At 45.2% G+C, this 11662-nt stretch overlaps 1 long non-coding RNA gene across 1 annotated transcript; it reads right to left on the reverse strand.

Annotated features, from left to right (window-relative positions):
* Positions 1 to 2483: 2483 nt before the first annotated feature.
* LOC142861893 (uncharacterized) lies at positions 2484 to 3572 on the reverse strand. The gene is made up of 2 exons (XR_012912988.1): positions 2730 to 3572; positions 2484 to 2613 (listed from the first exon to the last, which is right to left on the reverse strand). It is a non-coding gene; the product is annotated as an uncharacterized LOC142861893 (long non-coding RNA).
* Positions 3573 to 11662: the final 8090 nt, after the last annotated feature.

An 11662-nucleotide genomic window follows, 5' to 3' on the forward strand; every position in this document is an offset into this window, starting at 1 on the left:
AATGACAATGACATCGACAGTGACAATGACAGTGACAATGACATCAACAGTAACAATGACATCGACAGTGACAATGACAGTGACAATGACATCAGCAGTGACAATGACATCAACAGTGACAATCACAATGACAGTGACAATGACATGGACAGTGACAATGACAACAGTGACAATGACATCGACAGTGTCAATGACAGTGACAATGACATCGACAGTGACAATGACAACAGTGACAATGACAGTGACAATGACATCGACAGTGACAATGACATCGGCAGTGACAATGACATCGACAGTGACAATCACTTCGGCAGTGATAATGACATTGGCAGTGACAATCACTTCGGCAGTGACAATGACATCGGCAGTGACAATGACAATGACATCGACAGTGACAATGACATCAACAGCGACATCGACAGTGACAATCACTTTGGCAGTGACAATGACATTTGCAGTGACAATGACATCGAGAGTGACAATGACAATGACATCGAGAGTGACAATGACATCAACAATGACATCAACAATGACAACATCAACAGTGACGATGACATCAAAATGAAAATTATAGTGACAATGACATGAACGGTGACAATGACATCGACAGTGATGAATGACATCGACAGTGACAACAATGATATCAACATATTGTCACCATATTGTCACCATATTTTCACCTGTTGTCACCTGTTGTCACCAAATTGTCACCAAATTGTCGCATGTTGTCACCATATTGTCACCAAATTGTCACATGTTGTCACCATATTGTCACATGTTGTCACCATGTTGTCACCAAATTGTCACCAAATTGTCACCATATTGTCACCAAATTGTCGCATGTTGTCACCATATTGCCACCATATTCTCACCAAATTGTCGCATGTTGTCACCATATTGCCACCATATTCTCACCAAATTGTCATCTGTTGTCACAATATTGTCACCTGTTGTCACCATATTGTCACCAAATTGTCACATGTTGTCACCATGTTGTCACCAAATTGTCACCATATTGTCACCAAATTGTCGCATGTTGTCACCATATTGTCACCATGTTCTCACCAAATTGTCACCTGTTGTCACAATATTGTCACCTGTTGTCACCAAATTGTCACATGTTGTCACCATGTTGTCACCTATTGTCACCATATTGTCACCAAATATTCACATGTTACCAAATTGTCACCAAATTGTCACCTGTTGTCACCAAATTGTCACCAAATTGTCACATGTTGTCACCATGTTGTCACCTGTTGTCACCAAATTGTCACATGTTGTCACCAAATTGTCACCTGTTGTCACCATGTTGTCACCAAATTATCACCATATTGTCACCAAATTGTCACATGTTGTCACCAAATTGTCACATGTCACAATATTGTCACATGTTTTTCACAATATTGTCATAATTTTGTCACAATATTGTCACCAAATTGTCACATATTTGTCACAATATTGTCACATGTTTGTCACAATATTGTCACGTTTGTCACGTTTGTCACATTTTTGTCACGTTTGTCACAATATTGTCACATGTTTGTCGCAATATTGTCACAATATTGTCACATGTTTGTCACATTTTTGTCACAATATTGTCACGTTTGTCACATATTTGTCAAATTATTGTTACATGATTTTCACTAGTCATAATATTGTCACATCATTTTCACAACATGTCACAATATTGTCACAATATGATTTTCACATGTGACAATATTGTCACATGTTTGTCACAATATTGTCACAATATTGTCACGTTTATCACAATATTATCACAATATTGTCACTTGTTTGTCACAATATTGTCACATGATTTTCACAACATGTCACAATATTGTCACAATATGATTTTCACGTGTCACAATATTATCACAATATTGTCACAATATGATTTTCAGTGTCACAATATTGTCACATGTTTTTCACAACATGTCACAATTTTGTCACAATATGGTTTTCACAACATGTCACAATATTGTCACAATATGATTTTCACATGTCATAATGTCACAATATTGTCACAATATGATTTTCACAACATGTCACAATATCTCATAATATTGTCACTATATGATTTTCACAACGTCACATTGTCACAATATTGTCACAATATGATTTTCTACGGAGCTGAAAATAACCAACCGCTCCCGTTTGACAGCGTAGCCTCCTGTGTTTTCGCTGAGCCTCAAATACTTTTCTCGTGGGACAAGAATGGCGTCCTGGACCGTTGGTGCCTCTCTCCGATCCAAGATGCTCCCCAAATCCACTGGGGTCTTCAGAGGGGGTTTCCTCGTCAGCTATGGCTTGCAGCGCAGAGAAGTGACGTCTCAAGTGGGCCTCTTTCTGTCATTTTTCTCTATATTTTGGCACACCCACACACATGCACACAACAATGCATGCCAAACACTATCCTACACACACACACACACACACACACACACGCACGCGCGCGCGCACGGATAAGAAAAAGAAATAACCACTTCGCTACTTAAGACTCTAACTGGAAAAGGCAGAGGCAGGCCAACTGGCAAAATGCATGGTCATGGGCTTGCTTTCTTCTTTTTCCTGACTCCCAGATTTATTCCTGGGACTCCCGGACAAATTTCTAGGCTGTGAAGATGGGGATGGGGAGAGTTGAATTGCTCTAGCATTTGCACCAAGAAAAAAATCACACTGAAAAAGAAGAATAAAGAAGAGAGGGACCCAACATTTTATGGGCTACTCACCAGCACTGCGCAAGGCATTTAGAGAAGGCTCTCGGTTCAGTTCGGTCTTGGAGAACAGTCTGTTGAAGGAGCAGGCTTCTCACCATTTTACAGGGAAGTAACACTGCAGCTCAGAGAGGTTGCTGACTGGCCGAAAGCCACACAGCTAGTGACTTCGAGGAGAGAGGAGACGTCTGACCCAGAGCTGATTCCAAAGCTCGCCCTCACTTCCATGCAGCACAGGCTTCTCTAGGTGGCCTTGAAGACGCCAGACGGGTGATTCCTGAGAACTCAGCCATCATGGCTGCACCACACTGTGCATGTGCTCAGTGCCACTAACCGACACACTTATAAATGGGTAAGGTGCCAAAGTTTATGGTATAAATATTGTACCACCATTTAAAAAAAAATATTTCATGCCATGACAGTGGATAAGTTCTTTTTTTAAAAAAATATTTCCTGGTTTTCCCCTTTTACAGAAGCTACAGCTGCCCCGATTCCAAAGCTCTTTATTAGAATCTGCTCTTGCTAGTTGCAAAGAGACGTAAGAGAGAGGAAAAGTCAATGCCTGAATTTGAAGGTTCAAAGGACAGGCTGACTCTCGTTAGGGGCCGATGCAGCTGATAACTCTCAGCCAATGCTCACTGACCATTCTGGAAAACCTGGGGCCCTTCAAAGAATCTTGCTAAATCTCTATTCTGCCTGTGCTCTATAAACGGCTAAACAAAGCCTGGATGACAGCGTGTGTGTTTCCAGAATGGTTTACCAAATATCTTCAGCCACTGCTGAGACCTGCTGCTCAGAAGAAAGATTTCTTTCAAATATGAACAGCTTGTTAATCCTAGCACTCAGGGAGGCCGAGGCGGGTGGATTGCTCAAGGTCAGGAGTTCGAAACCAGCCTGAGCAAGAGCGAGATCCCCGTCTCTACTAAAAATAGAAAGAAATTAATTGGCCAACTAAAAATATATAGAAAAAAAATTAGCCAGGCATGATGGCACATGCCCATAGTCCCAGCTACTCGGGAAGCTAAGGCAGGAGGATCACTTGAGGTCAGGAGTTCGAAACCAGCCTGAAAAAGAGCAAGACCCTTTCTCTACTAAAAATAGAAAGAAATTAATTGGCCAACTAAAAATATATAGAAAAAATGAGCCGGGCATGGTGGTGCATGCCTGTAGTCCCAGCTACTCGGGAGGCTGAGGTAGGAGGATCGCTTGAGCCCAGGAATTTGAGGTTGCTGTGAGCTAAGCTGATGCCACAGCACTCTAGCCCAGGTGACAGAGCAAGACTCTGTCTAAAAATATATATATATATATATATATGAAATTTATTACAGCTTGTTGACAAGGTACCTGGTCACCCAAGAGCTCTAATGGAGATATACACACAGATGAATGTTACTTTCATGCTCCATTCTGCAACCCATGGATCAAGTTGTAACTCTGACTTTCAAGTCTTATTATTTAATAAGTATAATTTGTAAGGCTACAGCTGCCATAGATAGCGAATCCTCTGATAGATTTGGGCAACGTCGACTGAAAACCCTCTGGAAAGGATTCGGCATTCTAGATGCCATTAAGAACCCCTGTGATTCATGAGAGGAGGTCAAAATAGCCAGGTGAACAGGAGCTTGCAATCAGTGGATTCCAACCCTCGTGGATGACTTTGGGGACTTCAGGCTTCAGCAGAGGGAATGACCACAAAGGTGGAAATAACAAGAGAGCTAGAAGTGGAGCTCGAAGATGCGACTAAACTCGATCCAATCTCATGATGGAACTTGAACAGAGGAGGAGTTGCTTCTTATGGGTGACCAAAGAAAGTGGTTTCTTGAGATGGAATTTACTCCTGGTGAAGCTGCTGTGAGTATTCCTGAAATGGCTACCAAGGATTTAGAACATTCCAGCAACTTAGTGAGTAAAGCGGCCGCAGCCTTGGAAAGGACTGACTCCAATGTCGAAAGGAGTTGTCCTGTGGCTGATCAAATAGTATCACGTGCTCAAGAGAAACCTTTTGCCGAAGGAAGAGTCCATCAAAGAGGCAACCCGCACAGGTCTCTTATCTTAAGCAATTGCCACAGCTACCTTAACCTCCAGTGACCACCACCCTGATCAATCAGTAGCCACCAATATGCAGGCAAGACCTTCGATCAGCAAAAAAAAAAAACATTAAGACTCAACGGAAGGCTGAGATGGTCATTACCACTTTTTAGCAATAAAGTATTTTTATTTAGTTATATTTTTAATTTTTTTATTTTTTTTTGAGACAGAGTCTCACTCTGTCACCCAGACTAGAGTACCATGTGGTCAGCCTCTCTCACAGCAACCTCCAACTCCTGGGCTCAAGCGATCCTCCTGCCCCAGCCTCCCAAGTAGCTGGGACTATAAGCATGCGACACCATGCCCTGATGATTTTTTCTATGTATTTTTAGTTGGCCAATTAATTTCTTTCTATTTATAGTAGAGACGGGGTCTCGCTCTTGCTCAGGCTGGTTTCGAACTCCTGACCTCAAGCAATCTGCCTGCCTCGGCCTCCCAGAGAGCTAGGATGACAGGTGTGAGCCACTGCACCCGGCCAATAAAGTATTTTTAAATCAAGGTATGTACATTATTTTTTCTGACAAGATGCTATTGCATACTTAATAGACTACAGTATAATATAAACATAACTTTTATATCTGCACTGGAAGACCAAAAACTTTGTGTGACTTGCTTTTATTGCAACATTCACTTTATTGCAGTGGTCTAGAAGTGACCCTGCAGTGTCTCTGAAGTCTGCCTGTCACTTAAACATTTGCAGCAACCCCAGTTTCCTCGCGTGAATAATGATGTCTATCTCATAAATGGCTTTAAGAATTTAATATGAAAATGCAAGAACGTGCTTAGACTATGATATCCCTGGCATATTGTAAATGTTCAATTAAAGATAGCTAGTAGGATGATGATAAAATTCATAATCTGGGCCCAGCCCCGGTGGCTCACAGCTGTCATCCTAGCATTCTGGGCGGCTGAGGCAGGAGGATTGCTCGAGGTCAGGAGTTCAAAACCAGCCTGAGCAAGAGCAAGACCCCGTCTCTACTATAAATGGAAAGAAATTCATTGGCCAACTAATATATATAGAAAAAATTAGCCGGGTGTGGTGGCGCATGCCTGTAGTCCCAGCTACTCGGGAGGCTGAGACAGGAGGATCGCATGAGCCCAGGAGTCTGAGGTTGCTGTGAGCGAGGCTGACCACATGGTACTCTAGTCTGGGCGACAGAGTGAGACTCTGTCTCAAAAAAAAAAAAAAAAGAATTAGCCAGGTGCAGCGGCATGTGCCTGTAGTCTCAGCTACTCGGGAGGCTGAGGCAGGAGGATTGCCTGAGCCCAGGGGTTAGAGGCTGCAGTGAGCTATGCTGACGCCACTGCACTCCAGCCCGGGCCACAGAGCAAGACCCTGTCTCAAAGAAGAAGAAAAAAAAAGAAACCCGCATGTGCTTTATGCTTTATTGTCATAACTATTACAATGGATTAAATAGTGGTCCCCCCAAAAGACATGTCACCTCCAAATGTGACCTCATTTGGAAAAAAGTCTTTGCAGATGTAATGAGGTTAAGGATCTTGAGATGAGAGCAGGCTGGATTAGGGTGGGTCTAAATTCAGTAAGTCCTTATAAGAGACAGGAAGGGAAGCAGAGAGACACAAAGAACACACCAAGTGACGACAGAGCCAGAGACAGGAGTGACGTGTCCACGGCCCAGAACACCAAAGATGCCAGCAGCCACAAGAAACTAGGACGGCGACACAGAAAAGATTGCCCTGGGAGCCTCAGGCAGGAATCGATCCTGCAGACACCTTGATTTGCGGCCTCAAGCCACCAGAAATGTGAGAAAAATAAGCTTCTGTCATTTTAAGTCACCCAGTTGACAGTAATTTGTTCCAGCAATTCTAGGAAACCAACACAACCGTGTAAAACTCCACGGCAAGAAAAACAGACTAGAAGGAAATCACAACATAACGCTAAGAGTATTCATTACTAGACGATAGAATTATGCTATTTTTTTTTTCCAGAAATCACTTGAGTTTGCCGCATTTTCCAAATTGTCTAAGCCGGACATTTATTAGCCAACAAGTGCATCAAAATTAATTTAAAATAAGAAGTGGGCCGGGCGTGGTGGCTCACGCCTGTAACCCTAGCACTCTGGGAGGCCGAGGCGGGCAGATCGCTCAAGGTTAGGAGTTCGAAACCAGCCTGAGCAAGAGCGAGACTCCATCTCTATTATAAATAGAAAGAAATTAATTGGCCAACAAATATATATAGAAAAAATTAGCTGGGTGTGGTGGCGCATGCCTGTAGTCCCAGCTACTCAGGAGGCTGAGGCAGGAGGATCGCTTGAGCCCAGGAGTTGGAGGTTGCTGTGAGCGAGGCTGACGCCACGGCACTCACTCTAGCCTGGGCAACAAAGCGAGACTCTGTCTCAAAAATAAAATAAAATAAAATAAAATAAAATAAAATAAAATAAAATAAGAAGTAAACCTGCCTTACCCCTTTGCACTCGGATGTCGAATGTGGATAATGTCGAGTGGAAAATGAGAAAAAAGCAAGCGAGTGCAAAGGGTTAAAAATGCTGTTATCAAAAAAAAAGAAAAAAGAAAAAGAAAAAAAAAGTTCACCCATTCTACATGAACAAAAATAAAAGATAAATAAACAAATAAAACGGCTGTTATCACCAAGATGTTGAAACTCTGTTTTAAAAATCTGCAATGCCAAGCAGTGGGACAAATCTATGAGGTCATTCCACCTTCTCGGAACCCAGGAAAACGTATGTCTGTCCCCTTCCCGGTGGCTACAGATATTCCAGGCCCGAGATGACAGACACGTGCCCTACTGTCTCCAGATTTGGGACTTCAAGAAGATGAGAGCAGTCTGTCGTTGGGATCTCCCAACAATTGAATAAATGGGTGGAGAAGGTCCAATGGCCCAGTGGTCGGGGATGACAATACCAGGATCACTCCTGGGCGCCTGACTGTGGGACAAACGCCAGAGAAATTGTGTCATCAGGGTAATTTTGTAGCATCCTTGAAGAAAGAAAACCCCTGCATTCTTCTAATAGGTCCCCCGGAGGCCCAATTCAAACTCCAAGTTGGAGGGGCCACTCTGGGTGTCACATGCACACGCACAATCACATAACGAGCCAATGTTTTAAGAACTGTGAAAGCAATTTCCGCATCACCAAGAGGTTTACCAAACATAAAATCAAAAAACGCCCTCGTTAAACGCCTTCCAACGGCCAAAAGTGCTTTTGCTCAAGTCTCTTTTGCCAACGTGGGTGGCAGCAATAACCCTAAAGCATTGGGGGTCACATGTTCAAACGCTTGGGTCCAAAGTCCGGATGATGACCTTCTTGTTTGTTTTTATGCTTGTTGATGTGCAGTTGGCCAAGGTTGGATGAACTGCAAACTCCATCCCTCCACTGATCCCTTTTGGGGCGTTTTCTTCTAGGGAACGTTAGGCGAATGGCATTTCCAAAGAAGCAGCCCCCAGCCGGGCGCGGTGGCTCACGCCTGTCATCCGGGCACTCTGGGAGGCCGAGGTGGGAGGATCGCTCAAGGTCAGGAGTTCAAACCAGCCTGAGCAAGAGCAAGACCCCGTCTCTACTATAAATAGAAAGAAATTAATTGGCCAACTAAAAATGTATAGAAAAAATCAGCCGGTCATAGTGGCTGACACCTGTCATCCTAGCACTCTGGGAGGCCGAGGCGGGAGGATCGCTCAAGGTCAGGAATTCGAAACCAGCCTGAGCAAGAGCGAGACCCCATCTCTACTAAAAATAGAAAGAAATTAATTGGCCAACTACAAACACATAGAAAAAATTAGCCGGGCATGGTGGCACATGCCTGTAGTCCCAGCTACTCGGGAGGCTGAGGCAGGAGGATGGCTTGAGCTCAGGAGTTGGAGGTTGCTGTGAGCGAGGCTGACGCCACGGCACTCACTCACACCTGGGTGACAGAGTGAGACTCTGTCTCAAAAAAAAAAGCAGCAGCTCCTTTCATGATCTGTCCCATTCGGCCCAATTTAACGCCACATTTTTTTGCATGGTGAACAGAGGATTTGGAAGATCTGATTAGAAAACTGCAAGTGGCCTCCTGAGTAACCGGAAATCGAGTTGCATTTGATTCGCTTTCTCACTATGCTGCACCTTTCTGATACCTCGGTAAGCTGGACACCACGTACTCTGATTTGAGAGACAGGCATTTCACTCTTAAGACCCCAGCCTCAAATAAACCAACTAGCCCAGGGGTCTTCAGACACCCTGTTCCTGGCAGACACTGGTCCGATCTCATGCCCAAGCCATACAGAATGCAAGACTATATTTCCCCCAAGCTACAGCTTTCTATTTACACCCAGGAGAGTCAAAAAAAAATGCCAGATCTCTGTCGCAACCGAGAACCAAGAACTTGTCATCTTGAACCCCCAAAAACCCGATTTCATGCCTTGACTCCACTATTTAGTCCTGTGTGGACCAGGGCATGTTATCTAACTTCCCTTGTCTTTAAAAAAGTGGAGGACAGGCCGGGCGTGGTGGCTCGCACCTGTCATCCTAGCACTCTGGGAGGCCGAGGCGGGAGGATAGCTCCTGTTCAGGAGTTCGAGACCAGCCTGAGCAAGAGCGAGACCCCGTCTCTACTAAAAAAATACATAGAAATTAATTGGCCGACTAAAAATATAAAGCACAAAAATGAGCCGGGCATGGTGGCACATGCCTGTAGTCCCAGCCACTCGGGAGGCTGAGGCAGGAGGATCGCTTGAGCCCAGGATATTGAGGTTGCTGTGAGCTAGGCTGATGCCATGGCACTCACTCTAGCCCGGGTGACAGAGTGAGACTCTGTCTCAAAAAATAAAATAAAATAAAAACTAGAAAAGTGGAGGATAAAAGAGGAGCCCCAGGAAGGAGGCTGTTTTCAGCAGGACATGGAGAGAAACACATGAGCAAAGCTACGCACGCAGCTGGTGCCCAATCACGTCAGCTCCTGGCTGCCACCACTGCCACCAGGCTGGGAGGGCGGTGACACCCCTGCCGTCCTCAAGAACGCCTGCACCAAGGAGCCAGTGCTGGTCACATCCTTCACCGGGGAACTCATTATAATTCTGCCCCCTCCCCTCGGCCCCTGCACCAGGCGTCCTCAAACTATGGCCCTCGGGCCACATGCGGGCCGCCTAGCACATTTATCCGGACTGCCACTGGGTGTTTTTGCCGCCGCTGCCTGTCCTGCTTAGCAGCCGGCTCGTCCCGGACCCACAGTGTGCACTCTCCAATGGTCTGGGGGACAGTGGACTGGCCCCCTGTTTACAAAGTTTGAGGACCCCTGCCCCTACACCAGCTATGTCATTGTGACCTGCCAGGCTGCACCCTACAGCCACCCACGTGCCCGGTGAGCCCAGCCACCCCCAGGGCCCCAGCTTGCAGAGGCCGAAGAAACTGTGAGCACCGCGGTTGGCAGGGAGGAGGCCCCCCTTCCCCGATGGCCCCCAATAAAACTGGGAAATAAAAATACATAAATGAAACAACGGGAGCTCCTCCCGGGAGTGTGGCCAAGGCAGGGAGGACTTGGCTGCTCGCTTGGATGGCTCGCCCGGCAGGGCCGTCCCCGAGCTGGGCCACTGCTTGCCAAGCTGCCACTCCCACCATCCTGCAGGCCACGTGCAATCGATCACTCACTGCCCTTCCGTAGCCACCAACTCTGATGGTGATCCCGGCCAGGGCAAGGTGGGGAACGGGGAATGGTGGGGACAGTGACAATGATGGACACATATTCTTTCCAAAAGGAAAGAAGAAATGCAAGACCAGAGTCAACAAAGATAGTCTTTTCATTTTCCCAGGGGAAGCCCAGATCTGAATTTTTTTATACAAAATCATAAAGGCTGGGAACTACCGTGTTTCCCTGAAAATAAGACCTACCCATAAAATAAGCCCCAGCAGGATGTCTAAGCATGTGCACAATAGAAGCCCCATCCGAAAATAAGCCCTAGTGCTGGGCGTGGCTATGAAAATAAGCCCTGGTGATGGGCGTGGCTATGAAAATAAGCCCTAGTGCTGGGCGTGGCTATGAAAATAAGCCCTAGTGCTGGGTGTGGCTATGAAAATAAGCCCTAGTGGTAGGCGTGGCTATGAAAATAAGCCCTGGTGCTGGGCGTGGCTATGCAAATAAGCTCTAGAGATGGGCGTGGCTATGAAAATAAGCTCTAGTGAAGGGCGTGGCTATGGAAATAAGCCCCTGGTGCTGGGCGTGGCTATGAAAATAAGCCCTAGTGATGGGCATGGCTACGCAGTGCATCTGCACAACCCATGCATGTCGTTGCAGAGTGGGAAAGAACACGAGCAGCCGTTCTCATCTACCCCGTGAGAGCTTTATGGCTCCACATGAGAGATTGGGGCCAATGGTTCTAAAAGAAATAGAGTCGCAAGACATTCAGGATGGAATCCGGGGTTTGGAGAGTGAGGATGATGTTCCAGAAGAAGACGACTTCACTCTATTTGAATCAATGTAGATGGTTGTACCGTACTTAAAAAAAAAAACAAAAACATCTTCTTGAGGAAGATGATTCTTGAGGAAAACTAAATATAAGATCCTGTCTTATTTTCAGGGAAACATGGTAATTCAAAATGTAAGATCTTGCGCAATGCTAACAAAATACACCTACAGGCCAGATCTAATCTCAGGAGTTTCCAGGGTGTGATCTCAGGTTCAAATATTGCACAAAGATCCTTATTTCTCAGGCCTCAGAAGAGTGAGCTTCTCCTTAAGCACTTGTGATCTTTAAATGCATTTACATTTGTTTAGCATGGCCACAAAAACTCATACTTATTAAGCAGGCGACGGTGACACTGATGAAGAATTTCCTTAATGCTGTGTGATTCTCAACTTGGATGTGAATTTCTCACTGTCTAATAGGTGAGACACAGAACCCAAAAGAAGCC

The sequence above is a fragment of the Microcebus murinus genome, chromosome 18 (assembly GCF_040939455.1).
Source record: "Microcebus murinus isolate Inina chromosome 18, M.murinus_Inina_mat1.0, whole genome shotgun sequence".
In the NCBI taxonomy this organism is placed as follows: Eukaryota; Metazoa; Chordata; class Mammalia; order Primates; family Cheirogaleidae; genus Microcebus; species Microcebus murinus.